This window comes from Vulpes vulpes, chromosome 1 (genome assembly GCF_048418805.1).
Source record: "Vulpes vulpes isolate BD-2025 chromosome 1, VulVul3, whole genome shotgun sequence".
In the NCBI taxonomy this organism is placed as follows: Eukaryota; Metazoa; Chordata; class Mammalia; order Carnivora; family Canidae; genus Vulpes; species Vulpes vulpes.
The window spans coordinates 125,349,945-125,366,685 of NC_132780.1; the positions used below are offsets into that span (position 1 = coordinate 125,349,945).

Sequence of the window (16,741 nt, forward strand, 5' to 3'; positions counted from 1 at the left end):
TGAGGTCTGCAGATATCACTCAATCTGGTTTGCCATGTTATGTTTACTATTGAAAGTGAGACTGGGCGGGGCATCTGGGTGGCTCAGTAGTCGAGCATCTGCTTTTCGCTCAGGTCATGATCCCAGGGTCCTGGGATGAAGTCTCACATCAGGTTCCCCACAAGGAGCCTGCTTCTCCCTCTGCCTGTCTCTGCCCCTCTCTGTGTCTCCCATGAATAAATATATACAATCGAAAGAAAGAAAGAAAGAAAGAAAGAAAGAAAGAAAGAAAGAAAGAAAGAAAGAAAGAAAAGAAAGAAAAAGAAAGAAGAAAGAAAGAAAGAAAGAAAGAAAGAAAGAAAGAAAGAAAGAAAGAAGAAAAAGAAAGAAAGAAGAGAAAGAAAGAAAGAAAGAAAGAAAGAAAGAAAGAAAGAAAGAGAGAGAGACTGACTAAGGGTGTCTGGGTGACTCAACAGGTTGAGTGTCTGACTCTTGATTTTGGCTCAGGTCATGGTTTCAGGGCCCTGAGAGTGAGCCCTATATCGGGTTCCGAGCCCTACGTCAGGGCTGTGCCGAGGGGGGGAGTCTGCTTGAGATTCTTTCTCTCCCCCTCTGCCTCTCCCTGCCTCTTAAAAAAAAAAAAAAAAGGATAAATCTTTCAAATTAAAAAAAAAATTTCTTAAATAAAAAGAAAGAAAGAGACTCCCTGCTATGTGCATCACCCAAGGCCCCAAACACAAGGAGGGACACCACCTACCAAAGACACTTTATTTGTTACCTCTTATAGTTAGTTAATAGTCAAGAACAAATAATAATAACAACAAATAAAAATAACTTGCAAGGGGACCAGACATGAGACACAAACAAGGGCCCTATTAACACAACAGAAGTCGCGTGCGGGAGGTGGCTGCGTGTGCCGGTGCCACAGGGAGAGCGGAGTCCTCCATGAGGTCGCTGGAATCTGCATCACAAGTCTGGGCATCTGGACCCAGGACCCAGGCTCCCTCTTTCACCATCCACCAAACAGGATCTGCAGCTTCAAAGTGCCTTCCAGCTCTGGCTCCTGGCGTTTCGGCTTCACACTTCCTTAGGCTCCAGCTTGTGGGCAGAACATGAATTGGAGGAAAGGTCTGTTGGCTCCTGGAGGAGGGGATCCAGGGACGAGGGTGGATGCAGCGTGTGTTCTCCTGCGCTCCTCCTCCTGCCTACCTTCCTTCGGCCTCTATTCCTCTCACTCTTGGTTTTACTGTGTTTTTTCTCCCTGCCTCCACCAACCTACTCGCATTTCAAAAACTCTAGAATGTACTTCATGGTGGACAGTTCTAGTCTGGGCCTTCGAAGGTACATCAAAAAGATCCTGCGTTCCCGGTCACTTCTCCCCAAAAAGCTGAGGGACGTGTCTTTTTTTTCTGTCTCCTTGGTGTGAGGCACCCAGGGCAAGCGTGATGAAATGCCTACCCTGGACAGAAGGAGCATCTTATTTTAACTTGTTCAAGAATTAACCTGAGAACCTTACAAGATGGTATGTATTTCTTCCCATGCCCTGGGGCCTACACAGCTGATGCGGAAGAGTCTCAGGATGAGGTCGTGGATCTGTAGGCTAGCAGCTCAAAGCAACATTCTCCCAGGCATCCACAATCTTGGGGGGCTTTCCTCTAGACTGGGAGTGGTTATTGTTGCCCTGCCAGGACCAAAAAAAAAAAAAAAAAAAACCCCCACCAAATGCCTAACCATTGTACTGATTGGACAAAATCAACTGTCTTACAAGTGCTTATAGCATCTATGTGCATTTAATTCCGTAGGTACTTAGCAAACAAGCTGCATGCATTGCAAGTAGTCACAACTTCCATCCAGAGAGGCTGGGTGCTGGGTGGCAGATGAATACCAAAGGCCAGATCTTCCCGGCTGCTCACTTCTCCATTAGTCTTTTAAACACTCAAAATGAAAGTTCATACATTGGGTTGAGAGCCATGGATAGGCCCCAATTTTTACCATTCTAGATGAAAAAAGAGAGAAAAGGGGGGGGGGGGCAGGAAAAAAAAAACACCTCTTAAAAGCAGTGCAACAGAAATACAGGAGAAAAATTAAAGGATTACAGACATTACTTCAAATAACATTATTTGAACTATTTGAACACTGTTTTTCAGATTAGAACAGTCACTGCTCTAGGTTCTCTACCCATTATTAGCTTATTTGGTTTTCATCCTACGAGGTAGGCTTTGTTTTGTCCATTTCACAGATGAGAAATCGAACCCAGAGAGGTCAAGGAAGTCGTCAAAGATCACACAGCTAACACGAGCAACAGAAAGGGCAAGACTTCAAACCTGGGTCTGGCTCTAAATCCCGTGTTCACTCTACCCCTAAGGGTTTCTCTCTAGAGATTATGCTGGATGGGGATCCCTGGGTGGCGCAGCGGTTTGGCGCCTGCCTTTGGGCCAGGGCGTGATCCTGGAGTCCCGGGATCGAGTCCCACGTCAGGCTCCCTGCAGGGAGCCTGCTTCTCCCTCTGCCTGGGTCTCTGCCTCTCTATGTCTCTCATGAATAAATAAATAAAATCTAAAAAAAAAAAAAAAAGATTATGCTGGAAGTAAAGGCTCCCCCCATAAGGAGGAAGGGGGATTTTAAGGAGTCAGCCTGGGTGGGGCCAGCAGGCACGCCCCTAGGACGCCCATGCTTGGCTGTTGCTGACCAGACCGTGTGTCTGAACCAAAGTGGCGCTTTTTTTTTTTTAAGATTTTATTTATTTATTCATGAGAGAGAGAGAGAGAGAGAGAGGCAGAGACACAGACACAGGCAGAGGGAGAAGCAGGCTCCACGCAGGGAGCCTGACGTGGGACTCGATCCCGGGTCTCCAGGATCACACCCCGGGCTGCCCAGCGTGGCGCTTCTTGTGCGAGCCCAGCCCTCGAAAGAAAACGTAATGTGCGAAAATAAGACCATGAGATTTTCAAAACAAAAAGAAGCCTGACTTCCCCGGAATATCCATAGAGCGTTACGATCCTCGGTGGGCGCTGTGCGGGCCTGGGCAGCCTGCAGGGGTGAAATGCGCACAGAGAACGCTGAGCCTGTGTCCCCATCCTCAGCCCCTGCTGCCACCGTCCTGCATCCTGCTCCTCCTTCATCCTCTTTATTTTTTGACTCCTCTGGGTAGGCTTTCCCGTACCCCTGCCCCTTTCCCTTCCTCCCCATTCTTCCTTCTTTTAAGAAGTCATTGATGGCCTCCCTGCTCTTCTTTTCCCTCTCTCCTCTCGGGCCCCTTGTGCCCCTCGTCACCTTCCTTCCTTTTAGCTCGGTCCCCTTGGCTCCCTTCCCCATCAAACCTGCTTTTTTTTTTTTTTTTTTTTTTAAGATTTTATTCATTTATTCATGGGGGAGAGAGAGAGAGAGAGAGAGAGAGAGAGAGGCTGGGACAAAGGCAGAGGGAGAAGCAGGCTCCATGCTGGGAGCCTGACATGGGACTCGATCCTGGGTCTCCAGGATTATGCCCTGGGCTGAAGGCAGGCACCAAACTGCTGAGCCACCCAGGGATCCCCCTCAAAGCTGCTTCTCAAAGATTCATTCAGCCCACACCAAGCAACGCCAGCACAATCACCCAATACAAATCTAATGAATATAGGCCATGCTCCTTGAAAGTCTTCCCAAGGGAAATAAAATAGCTGTAGCCTAACTTGCTTTATCTCCATAGATACTGATCTGGTTATGCCTTGAGGTCTGGGGGGTGGGTGGGGTGGGGTGGGGTGGGGAGAGATTTGCCTTGACGTGGGCAGCCTGGAAGGAAGGGACAGAACCATGTTTACTTCCAGCACTTCTTCCCAGGCCTGACCTCGGTCCTAGGTCCTCAAACAGCCTGGGAATTGTCATCACGACGACTAGAGTCATATCCATACAAGTTCATAATGTAAAGGGACCTTAAGGGCTTCTCAACTGGTTTTCTTCTTATAGCTGAGGAAACAGAAGGCCAGGGAAATGAAGTGATGTGTCTAAAGTCATATAGATGGTCAGTGTTAGGGACCAAGTGGTGGGCATTTAACAATAGGAGGGAGCAAAAAACCAAAACCAAAACCAAAACAACAGGAGGGAGCATCCTCTAATCTTTCTCTTTTGATTGGAAAACAGAAACCAAAAAGGCTGCTGCCAGGATATTTCACTCCAAAGACCACTGACTCACCTAGTAGTCGGGACGGGGCATGCTTCTGTGGTTTGCGTAGGGATTCTGTGGCTGACCAGAGATATTGGCCCTGACTTTAGGGAAGATGCTCCCATCTGCTCCTAGATTGCTGAAGCCTGTCGTCTGCTGTAGTCTTAGATTTTGAAAGTCGTTCTCAATCAAGTTCTGTTCTTCAATATACTTGTCTTTGTTCTTTGACCTATAAATGGTAAGGAGAATTAGGATCAGACGATGGTAGACAGTTCCTCGAAGCAAACGTTGATATTCTTTTTTTTTTTTTTTGATATTCTTTTTGTTAAAATGTTTTCAAAAAAATAAAAAAATAAAAATAAAAATAAAAAAATAAAAATGTTTTCAAACTTTGAGAGAATTTCAGATTTACATATATTTGTATATTGCATATACATCATTTTGGTACAAACCAAAAATTACACAGGGTTTCTTTCATACGTCCCTCACCCAGATTCCCCAATTGTTAACATTTTTGAACCATTAAGAATAAGTTCTTAGACCTGATGCCCTGCTACTCACGATACTTCGCTACTTCGTTCATTATAGATTCCCTATATTATTTATATATGTGTATATATACTATACATACATACATATATACACACTATATATATTCTAGTCTCCTAGAAGCTCTCTGTACCCATTAAAACTAGAACGTAAACACTGATCCAACATTGCCATCCAATTCCCTTGGTCTCATGCAAATTTTGCTAATAATATCACTTTTCTTAAGTGTGCTTTTGAATTACATATGGAAATAATCATAGAAGTTAAGGAGAAAAGATATGTGACACAATGATTTTTGTTTTTTAAAGATTTTTATCTATTTGACAGAGAGCATGAGGAGCACAAGCAAGGGGAGCAGCAGGCAGAGGGAGAGGGAGAAGCAGGCTCCCCACTGAGCAGGGAGCCTGGGAGGAGGCTCTATCCCGGGACCCCGGGATCATGACCTGAGCAGAAGGCAGACGCCTAACGGACTGAGCCACCCCGGCGCCCAATATAATGATTTTTGATTCAAACAAAGTCAACGTCTACAGAAGCACCTTGGTCAATAGAACCAGTTCAAGGTAGGAAGGTCTTACAAAGAGAAAAAGGTATGTTGCAGGTTCTGCTGTAGCCCCTCAAGGGGCAAGCATTCAAAGCCAAAGGGAAGCACTTGGTGGTGAGGGAGGCACCTGCCCCCGATGAACTGCACCTGCAACCCTTCCTTCCACCCACAGACCTGCCCCTGCAGTGCCTGCACGCCGCACCCCCCCCTCGCTCGAGTAGGGAGTGGAGAGGCCGCATCTTTGATGCCCCCAGGGCACTCCCAGAATGAGTGGCACCTGCCGGAAATGTCATCAGGGAGGACCCGTCCACCCTGTACACCTGGTGGCCAGCCCAGCCTGCAGCAGAGGTCCCGCCCTTTGAGGGCATTCCTGCCTCACTGAGGACAGGAAGCAAGGAGAAGCTTCATTCCCTTTGAAATGCGCAGGAAATTCTAATCCTTGATGTGTGTTCCCCAGAATCATGAACCTAGGCTGCACTGGGGGCAAAGGGGCTCTGCGGCACGGAGGAGCTGAGACGCATAGCTGTGGGGGGGTCACAAGGCCCCACGAGCAGCCCCCGAGGATGCTGGGGACCCAAGACAGTGATGCAATCCTCCTGGGAGAGGAGGAGACAGCCTTGCTCCAGAACAGAATGTTCTGGCCCTCTTCCTAGTAAAGGGAAGCTCACATTCTAGCTCTCAGCTTTGCATCCTTATTAATTCAGGCTTTGAGTAAGAGTTAATATCAAACTGGAATAAAAGAAAAAAGAAGAAGCAAAATCTATTTATCCTCTCACATTATAGTGTGAAAATACCTATTTTGCCAAAACATAAAGATAGGAGTGAAGGGCAGCCCTGGTGGGTCAGCGGTTTAGCGCCGCCTTCAGCCCAGGGCCTGATCCTGGAGACCCGGGATCGAGTCCCATATCGGGCTCCCTGCATGGAGCCTGCTTCCCCCTCTGCCTGTGTCTCTGCCTCTCTCTCTCTCTCTGTCTCTCATGAATAAATAAATCTTTTTTCAAAAAAATAGGAGTGAAATGTTACCAACAAGCAGCTTGTTTGGACCAAAGTGCATCCCCACCTGGCACGTTTTGGATAGCTTAGAGGTAACAGTGTTCCCTGTCCCTGTTGATGGAGGGAACTTTATCTAAATATTTGTTAAATAAACAGAAGGACTCCACTCAAGTTCTTAGGAAGAGTGCTTAAGCTGCACCATGGCTTGGCGGAGAGAACAAGCCACGGGGCTCAGCTGACGCTGGTGCTGGGCCCACTGCCCCGGGCTCCTGGGCCGGCAGGGCCTTGTCCAGTGACCCTTGACAACATCAGTGGGATGGAAAACTGCTAACAGAGTTTTTCAGTGACATCAGAAAACGATTGCTATGTCACATTACAGTGTTAAGCAAAAAGAAACCTTCACAAATATATTTTAAAGGGGGTGGGGACGTCTGGGTGGCTCAGTCAGTTAAGCATCTGGGTTCGGCTCAGGTCATGATCCTGGGGTCCTGGGATCCAGCCCCATGTCGGGCTCCCTGCTCAGCTTGGAGTCTGCTTCTCCTCCTCCCGCTTCTGCTCTCTCTCTCAAGTAAGTAAATAATAATGAAAGAAACCCTAGAAATATGTATTTTTTAACACAAAGGGTAGGGCACCTGAATGGCTTAGTTGGTCTGACTCTTAGTTTCAGCTCAGGTCAAGATCTCAGGGTCATGAGATGGAGCCCCAAGTCAGGCTCTGTGCTCTTGGGATTTTCTCCCTCTGCCCCTCTCCACCAACCGCCCCAGCCCCCTGCACATGTTCTCTCTCTCTCACACACACACACACAAAAAAAAACCCCAAAAAAACAAAAAAACAACTCCACACAAAGGATACAAAATTATGTCTATAATATCATTTAAAAGAAAAAATATCTGGAAAGATATATGCCAGAATGTTCATTGGCTCGGGGTGGGTAGTTTTGGGAGTGATTTTTTAATTGTGCCCCTTTACACATTTCTCTGTTTTCTTCAGTAATCATCTATGGCTTATAGAAGCCAAAGCAAATTAAGGTTAAGGAAAAAAGCCAATAGTATTGGAGAAGGCTCGCCTATGTCCCCTCTCTTGCCCCAGCACGGCTGGCTGTGGTTAGAACCCCTGGTGCTGCTGTGCCCTGAGAACGGGACGTGTCCACCCCCTACCTTGTCAAGTGGATCAATGCGATCACCAGGCCGAGAATGAGGACGCCGCCAATGCTGCCCACGATAGTGAGGATCAGCTGAAATTCTGTAAAGGAAAAGCCAAGGGTATGCACAGCCTCCCACAAGCAGCCCCACAGTCTACTGCTCAGGTTCGTGGGCCCCCACTGGTTTACGATGGTGAAGAAGACAGTCAGGCTCTGGTCCCCAAGCCCACCGGGCCAGCTTGGGTGACAGGCTGGGTGGGAGGGTGGCTCAGCCCCTACAGTGCCGCCCCACAACTGTGTCTGTAGAACCCAATCAGCTGAGGCTGCCTCGCCCCATGAGAGAAGGCCATAGACACAGAGGAGGCTGCGGTGGGGCAGGGCCTTCCTGGACTCCGGGGGAGCTGCGATCTCCATCGAGGGGCGCGTCCCTTCCTGACTTCTGTGGCCTTTGCCCCCCACCATGCCTTGCTGATAAGGAAGGGAACTAGGCTGGAGGGAAATTTGTCACTTAACAGGGGCTTAAGAGAGTCCGCGAGGGCAGAGCTCGTGGCTACCCATTCTCCTCCTCCACGTCTGCTGCACGACAACGTGGCTGTGAGGTGGCCTGTGAATAGAGCACCCACGGCAGATCTCACACACACAGTACGGAAGGGAAAAAAGGAAAATGTCTCACAAATAACTTCTTATATCGATTACGTGGCGAAAAACACACGTGATGTGTTAAGCGAAATAAAAATCAAAAAATTAAAATTGAAATCAAGGTCACTTATTTCTAAGAAGTTCACTTAGAATTTTTAAAACTGAAAAAAAAAAAAAAAAAAGAATTTTTAAAACTGGGGACGCCTGGGTGGCTCAGTGGTTGAGCACCTGCCTTGGGCCCAGGGTGTGATCCTGGAGACCCGGGATCGAGTCCCACATTGGGCTCCCTGCATGGAGCCTGCTTCTCCCTTTGCCTGTGTCTCTGCCACTCTCTCTCTCTGTGTGTCTCTCATGAGTAAATAAATAAAATCTTTAAAAAAAAAAAAAAGAATTTTTAAAACTGGAAATTAAATACAAAGAAAGCTCACATCACATTTCTATTGGACAGTGCTGCTCTAGAGCCCTGCCTCTTTCTGCTTTGTGACTGCCAACACAGGCCGCCTCCAGCCTCGATTCGTGGGGGCGTAGGCCGCGTCTGGAGAAGACCACAAAGGCCATTCGGTCCGAACCTCTCATTTTGTAGGTGCGGATGCTGAAAGCCCAGAAGGAACAAAAGACTTAACAAATCCAGCCTTGCAGCAAAGTTCGGTAGAAATTGAGAGCATTTTTCATCACTAGCTTTGTGGCTGGCTGGGAGGCCAACAGTAATGTTTCCTTCATCTCGGATCACCAGTCTTTAGTTCATTACGTAAAATTGAAAATATAATATCAGGGCAGCCTGGTGGCTCAGCGGTTTAGCGCCGCCTTTAGCCCAGGGCGTGATCCTGGAGACCCAGGATCAAGTCCCACGTCAGGCTCCCTGCACGGAGCCTGCTTCTCCCTCTGTGTCTCTGCCTCTCTCTGTGTCTCTCAGGAATAAATAAATAAAAATCTTTTTAAAAAAATAATAATAAATAAATAAAATATAATATCATCAAAAATATAAGGTTAATATTGTCCCAATCCGGTGGGGGTGGGGTGTGGGAGAGAACGAAGCACCTGGACTTGCAAACAACACATACAAGCTAGTAAACAGCTCTGGGACAGAAAGATTCCGTATTTAAATGGTTTTTAGTTTTGCTCTCCCACGACCACGAACATTTTTGGGATATACTGGTTTTATCTTTGTAGTAACAGCAAACCCGTATTGAAGCCAATGTAGACAATGAATAGAATGTTAGGATGCCCCCCTCTGGTCTGGCCGAGTCCAGAGCCCGCCCCTTGGGCTGTGGGCTGGCTTCTGTTGTTTTCTATAACAGAGGTGCTGCTGCCCATGACCTAAGGGCAGGCATGGGATGCCAGGACCCAGAACACAAACAGCAGGCAGGTTTTCTCGCTCTTTATGAAGGGAGCCAGAGACTGGAGTCCTGGACTGAATTGTGAATGTGTTCCATATTTCTCAGAAACTTGATAACAAAGCAAAACTTTAAAAAAAAAAAAAAAAAAAAAGGAAATTGTATACTCACGGTCTTCACAGTTGAATCCACTGTAGCCAAATCCACACCTAAAATACAATAATGGAAACCGTAGTACAGAGTCTCTGTGGGGAGCACGCCAGAGAGCCCACCCAACCGCCATGCCTTCCTCTCCTTCTTCCTTTCTTTCTACCCGCCCCCTCTTCTCCTTCTCCTCGTGCTCCTTTCTTCCTTATGCTCATGTTCTCCTGGGGAGCTCCCTCCATGGAGCTCTGGAGGGCTGAGCGGGGACACAATTCCAAGGGACCCCATTTCCGACTGACTGAACACTCCATCCTCTGAGCTTCAGGAAGATGCAGCTATTCAAGCTAAGCTGAACCCCAGAGGCATGGAGCATTGTGGGGCCCCCTCAGCTGCAAGACCACGTGGCTCTGCCACTTTTTTGCTGCCCCGTGAGCTTATTATTTACATTCTCTGCTATGGGGAAGGAATTCATTTCTGACAGTGTTGTCAGGCGACACGTATTACTTAGCACGGTTTCCAGCACACAGGGAACGTTCAACGACTGTTGATGCTGCTGACGATGATACGATGGCGCTCTCACACCTACCAACCTATGGCAGCATTCCGACATCCCGACCCTAAACCCGTTCATATGTCTATAAGTTCTTTCCTTTTTTGGCTAGCTCCAGTAGTGGTAAGATTAAAAAGGAGTGATTTCTCTTACTTTTGACAGATCCCACGATCATCTTCCTTGTAGCCTAACAGGCACACGCATTCAACGTCCGTGTTGTCCTTGTTCACTAAGCATTGCCTATTGTTGCTTGCATTGCAGGTGTCAGGACACGTTGGAGCAGAAGCTTTGAAAGAGAATTTGGGAGTAATAATCAGAAACAATCCCTTCAACCCCAAAGTGATAGGTCACAGAGCACAGTGTTTAAATATTGTTTTCTCTGGGTAAAGTGAGGTGCTCCCTGGCTGTGCACATGATGGGCTCCCTGGGAAGCTGCCCATGGGCCGCCTCACCAGCTCATAGCCAAGGCTTCAGTCCAGGCCAGTGTGTGTAAAGCCCAAATCCACACTCCTCAGACTCTGGAATGCACATGCAAATAAGCAGTAGAGCTTGTATTTTGCAAATGCAAAAGGAGAGGATGTATATAGAACATTTATAAGCAAATGGAACACTCACCAAGACACATAGGGATCTGTGGGTTAGGTCTTTCAAACCCCGGCTTGCATTTACACAGCAAACCATTGTCACACTTGTCCTGGGCATTTTCCTTTTCACAACGGAAATAATCACACAAAGATTGATCTGAGAGGCACAAACAATTCAAAAATATAGTCAGCAAAGCAAAACGGATAAAGTAACTTGTGAAAGCACTCCACTCCATTGTTATAACACTTGCCTTTCTATATGTTTAGGGTTTTTTTTTTTTTTTTTTGAGATTTTATTTATTCATGAGAGACACACAGAGAAAGGCAGAAACACAGGCAGAGGAGAAGCAGGCTCCTTGCAGGGAGCCTGATGTGGGACTTGATCCCCAGGCCTGGGGTGATGCCCTGAGCCAAAGGCAGACCCTCAACTGCTGAGCCACCCAGGTGTCCCTGTTTAGGGAATTAACAGAGGAAAAATCTGGAATAATGAAATCCAACTCCCTAATTTTCCCTTCCATGACCATTTCCTTATATTAATTCGATTCAGATTAATCCAGTCCAATGTAGTGCAATTATGTTTATGGGCAAGATTTCTTTTTCACTTAGTTCTATGCTGGCTTCTATAAGGGACACAGTAGCTATATAATTTGCGGGCCCCATCTTTGTAGGGTTACATGTCTGAGCCCACAGAGAGTCACACTGATCAACTCACAGTCCAGACTTTAAGTACAATGGGAATTCAGGGGCTCCACTAGCTAAAGATAACACCATGGAGGAGACAGGAGGTAGGCTAGGACTTGAAGGATTAGGTAAGATTTGAACAGTCAAAGGAGAGGTGAAGTCTGTCAAGTGGTGTAAACCAGGCATGAGAAGAAGCAAAGGACTCTTGTCAGTGAGTAGTGAAATTGTCCTTGGGCAGGGGAGAGGTGGTGTGGTGAGGCGGGAGAGGTTTGAGAAATCTTGGCCCTGCCATTTATTGGCTATGAGCTGTCTGTTCAATCATTTGATTTTTGGTGGATCCAAGTTTCCTTTGTCTATAAAAGGGGGCTAATAATTCTTGTTTCACACAATTGTTGTGAGAATTGAATACGTTAATGTCAATGCAAGTGCCAACTACAGGAACCTCAACCAATAACTGTGCTTCTGTTCATTCACAGGTACAGCAGAGTTTGAATACCAGGCTAAGAATGTTGACTTTCATCCTTCAAGCCTGGGGATCCATTGGTAGATTTTGAGCAGAAGCATGAAAACAGAGAAAGCAGCCTTTTAAGAGTATTAGTCCGGAGACAGGCTGCAAGGCATAAGGAATAAAAAGATGAATCTGAGAATAGATTAGGGGGCAAGAGTAGGAGCAAGTGAAACAGATACGCGGTTACTCTCTTCTAAACATCCCACACCTGTAACCAACCTTCCTTCATCACCTGCCATTTGAAAATGCCTCCAACTAAAAGTCCAGGAAAGCAATTTGACAACTTTTAACACAGAAGAGGGAATCTGTCTTTGCAGAAGCTGGAGAGCAAGAAAAGGTGTTTTCCTCTCGCTTCCATTTGTTGGGTGTTTCATGCTCTGTGGCCATCTCTAGCTGGCATCATTTGGTCATTTGTTAATGTATCTAAGACCACATGCCTGACCTCAGCGTGGAGCGATGGCAGGAGGACTTGTCAAAAAAGAGCAATTCTCTGGGTTGAGGCCAAATGATTTCACTTAGGCCAGAGCTCAGGGCCAAGGGCATTATGAAGGAGAGCCGAAGTGAGAGAACTGTACAGGAGGCCCCAGTTTTATCTTCATGCTGACAGAGACCCTCAGCTTCTTCACACTTGCTAGAAGTCTCATCGAGCCAAAAGACAAGACAAGGTCATGTGTTGCCTTGCTGGTACTTTCACCTTCCGAAGGTAGAGGTTCTGACTACATGAACTGCTATTCTGGACCAAATCCTGACCCCATGGAGAACCTGATTGGCAGACACAAGTGACGGGTCCCTTGGAAGACAACCACCAACTGACAGGTGAGACAAGAGTAGGACTTTGAGAGAGTAAGCTGAAATGTTCAGAAAGGGAAAGGTGTCATTTGGTGGCATGAGACTCTGGCAGATGAAAATAGTTCAAGAACATAAGCTCTAGGAACATAATTCTAACAGTGCAACTGCTAATGATCCAATGAACTGTTTTTTTTTTTAAAGGGAAAATAGATAAATAAATAAATAAATAAAAATTTAAAAAATGGGAGAGGCGATCCCTGGGTGGCTCAGTAGTTTAGCGCCTGCCTTTGGCCCGGGCATGATCCTGGAGACCTGGAATCGAGTCCCACGTCGGGCTCCCTGCGTAGAGCCTGCTTCTCCCTCTGCCTGTGTCTCTGCCTCTCTCTGTCTCATGAATAAATAAATAAAATCTTCAAAGGGTCAGGTGACTTAAGAAACTGGCATGGTTTGCACAGGAAATTCCCAGATGAGATTTATAAATAAAACATGGAAAGAAGGTCCCATAACCAAAGACAGAATATTAAAAATGTGACAGAGAAAGTCTTGAGCCCCAAATGAGCTCAGGCTTGACACACACCAAACCCCAAATAACAAACAAACAAAAAAGCAACAACAAAGAGCAAACAGGTAAAATGGAAAGATGGGCAAACGAACGGAGGGCTCTGTGTGCGTGCGTGTGTGTGTGTGTGTGTGTGTGTTCTGCGCTCGAGGCCCACAGAAATGCCAGACCTGGCTGCCATCACGTAAATAGGTGGCACGAGAGAAACACAACTAGTTTTCTCCAGTCTCTACAGCTGGGAGATGCTATTCAGATGGAGAAGAGTTGAATGGACATTGCTAAGAGGGCTCAGCCCAAGGAGAGGGTATAGGGCAGAGGAGCCGCCCTCTTTTCCGAGAGAATGTCAAGTGTTTTATCCCAGAGCATCTACACTCAAGGAGGAGACTCAGCATGACCAAAGAGAAGGACGAGAGAGGCAGGGAGGGAAATTGTGGCACTGTGATGAATAAATGGTGGTTGTTCCAGGCCGCTAAGCTTGGGGGTGGTTAGAAACACAGCAAAAGGGAATTGTTTCAGGCGTGCTGGGAGCTTGGAGGTCAGCCTAACGGGGAATCAGGGTCAGTAAGGCTTTCTGTGATCATTTGGAAGCTACAGTTTGGTATGAGGCCTCCTTGTCTCTCCCTTTTTCAGCTTTTCCTGTCCAGAGACCATTGGCCCACGACTACTGTCCAAAGAGAGAAGCAAAGTGGTCAGTGGATGACATGGGGGGCTGGTTGGAAAGGAGCAGAAGCAAGCAAGGGAGAAGAGGGAGGAAGAAAGAGTGGTTATCAGGAACTGGGCCCATCCTCTGGATTCAATTGTCCTGCTTTTCCTGCCTCCTTCTCCCAGAGAATGGAAATGTTTACAGAAAGGTCAGCCCGCAAGCAAACTTCGAATGAAAATATTGAATGCTTACTAGAATATTCTAGAATGTTTTTGTTGTTTTCAATCGCTTTTGTAATTAATTCATGCACGGTCTCCTCATTTTCTTTTGTCGTTTCTGTGAAGATGTTTAGGACCGTTACCTCAACCACGGTACCGCCAGCACGCATCTCTAGTCTCGTTGAAGGAGGGATGCTGGAAATGAAATGAACCCGTCACTTGATGAACTGAATCGAAGGATCCACAGACCTCCCAGACCCCCCAGTCTCCCAGCTCCAGTCCTGACCCACTGTCCTATATCCGTAACTGGGGCCCAAATAGGGGGGCCTGGGCTTGCAGTCAGAGGGCAAATTGATATGCCCAGAGATCTCTCTCTCTTCGATGTGTGCTCAGAGGAAATCCCTAGCTATTGGGAAAAATTGTGGACAATCCTTTGTAGGAGCTAGAAGCCTGAGGCTAACCAGAAGTTGAACAGGTAACGTCTGGAACAGTAACGTGTCCCTCTCTGTAGAAAATCAGGAGGAGGCCTCTTGCTGAGCTGGGAAACTTCACTTGTACTTCGAGGGACTGGGGGGTGTACATTCTTCCCTTGCAGGGAGAGCAGTCATCCACCCCACGGGGTCTGGGTCATTTCCCGAGAGGGCGGGGGGGGGGGGGGGGTTCAGCAGGTGGCCACGTGGGACACTGTAACAGGGAGGGCGGGGCTGCAGGAGCCTGAGCTGAGCACCACGTCACATCCCCAGACACTGAGTGCCTGCGATGGGCAAGACATTGTAGGAATCTCCCTCTCTACTGGGCACTGCAGTTTGAAGCCCCAAGAATCGCTGTGCCAAGTTCTAATCCAAGAGGATTAGGACTGTCCAAGAGGAATCGGGTGATACGACCCCTAAAAGAGACAGGGTTGGGGGTGGAGGTAAGAAGGACTTTCAAAAACTCCTCTCTTCGGGATCCCTGGGTGGCGCAGCGGTTTGGCGCCTGCCTTTGGCCCAGGGCGCGATCCTGGAGACCCGGGATTGAATCCCACGTCAGGCTCCCGGTGCATGGAGCCTGCTTCTGTCTCTGCCTCTCTCTCTCTCTCTCTCTCTCTCTCTCTCTCCCTGTGACTATCATAAATAAATAAAAATTAAAAAAAAAAAAACTCCTCTCTTCAACAACTGGTGGCTGTATGTTTTTTAGGACTCATGATCTATTTTTCCGGTTTTTTTTTTTTCCCCTAGATTCCATTTTGACTTTGGAATAAATATTGGAAACTTGAAAACAGCCAACTGACTTAGATGTTTACAGCCAGGTTAGTTCTTCAGAACAATTGAGGGAAAAAATCCAAGATTGGAACCAAATTCTGTTTTTAGGACTAGTTACCGCACAAGGGATCCCCTCCTACCACCAAAAAAAAAAAAAAAAATAGGCTTCAGATTCTAATTTAAAACTTCCTCCAATGATTCATTCACCATAGGATTTAGAGGTGGCCATGGACAGTACACGGCAGTGAGGAAGGAGTGTTTGATACAAGTCGTTCTTTACCAGTGGAAAAATGACCAGAAATCTGTGGCACCATTTTGCAGTGGGGCTAGGAAAGAAATGCCATCCTCCGTTCATTCATTCAAAGAACCTACAGGTGTACGCTCCAATATTTTACGGGGCAAAATATTATAATAAAAGGAAACAATGAGGGCAGCCCAGGTGGCTCAGCGGTTTAGTGCCGCCTTTGGCCCAGGGCCTGATCCTGGAGTCCCGGGATCGAGTCCCACGTCAGGCTCCCTGCATGGAGCCTGCTTCTCCCTCTGCCTGTGTCTCTGCCTCTCTCTCTCCCTCTCTGTGTCTCGAATGAATAAATAATAAAAATATTTTTTTAAAAAAGGGAAACAATGGAACCACTGTATATCTAATGACAAAACGGCTTAGCATAAGTGATCAGAGCAGTAGGCTTGGCGCTGAGAGGCCTGAAATCCAGACCCAAGATTGTCACCATCTTTCCTGGCCCAGGGCTAGTCACAGCCTCCCTGAGCCTGAGCCTCTTCCTCTGTCCAAAGAGAGATTTGAGAAATTCTGAGGATCCTTCCAATTCCAACATCGGTACAGTAGAGAAGGATCTCAGGGAGCAGAGCAGAGAGCATTGGGCCAGAGCCTAAGCCATGTCTTTCTAGATGACACAGGGCCCTGGTAAGCTGGTTCCAGGTGCATAAGCTGGTTCGTCTCCAGAACACTGAGCTCACAAGTAGAAGGTTGCCTCTCAATGCTCCTGGCTCCTTTCAGTAAGTCCTTAAAAAGGAAACCTACGCCACAGTGTCCAGGAACCCTCCCCACCAAACAGTCCCATGGGACCAACTCTCCATCACACTTGCAGGGGTCCCTGTTCGGGAAGGGGCATAGCCAGGAACCGCCGCGTGTTGAAACCGAGTATGTGCCAGTCACTCCGTACAGGCTGTTTTTCAAATGATACCCCACTTACTCCTCCTGAGGTTCCAGGAAAGTCAATCAGATTATCCCAGTTATGCAGATGATTTCACAAAACTTTAGGGACCTTAAAACACCTGCCCAAGCTCAAAGCTCACCACCTTTAGGAGATCTCCTCTGAATTCACAGGTATTAAGTATGTATACCGTAGCTTATTCCACAAAGGGCTTGACAAAGCTCAAGACAGAGGCAAAGTAAAACCATAAAATAGAGCTACATTAGGGCTGCTTTTTCTGTACAACTCCACTCATCTTAGAACATTCTTTCCCCGGCCTGCAGCGCAAGTGTATTCACAGG

The 16,741-nt window shown here is 47.1% G+C and overlaps 1 protein-coding gene across 1 annotated transcript in view; it reads right to left on the reverse strand.

The window, feature by feature from the left end:
* Positions 1–733: 733 nt before the first annotated feature.
* The window catches only part of LOC112913709 (uncharacterized), a 28,441-nt gene continuing 12,433 nt past the window's right edge, over positions 734–16,741 (reverse strand). The window contains exons 6-12 of the mRNA XM_072748512.1: positions 14,025–14,185; positions 10,624–10,749; positions 10,162–10,294; positions 9,486–9,523; positions 7,358–7,442; positions 4,148–4,346; positions 734–1,975 (exon numbers count right to left, since the gene is read on the reverse strand). The gene's annotated coding sequence lies outside the window, so the exon portion shown is untranslated. The remainder of the gene's footprint in view (positions 1,976–4,147; positions 4,347–7,357; positions 7,443–9,485; positions 9,524–10,161; positions 10,295–10,623; positions 10,750–14,024; positions 14,186–16,741) is intronic.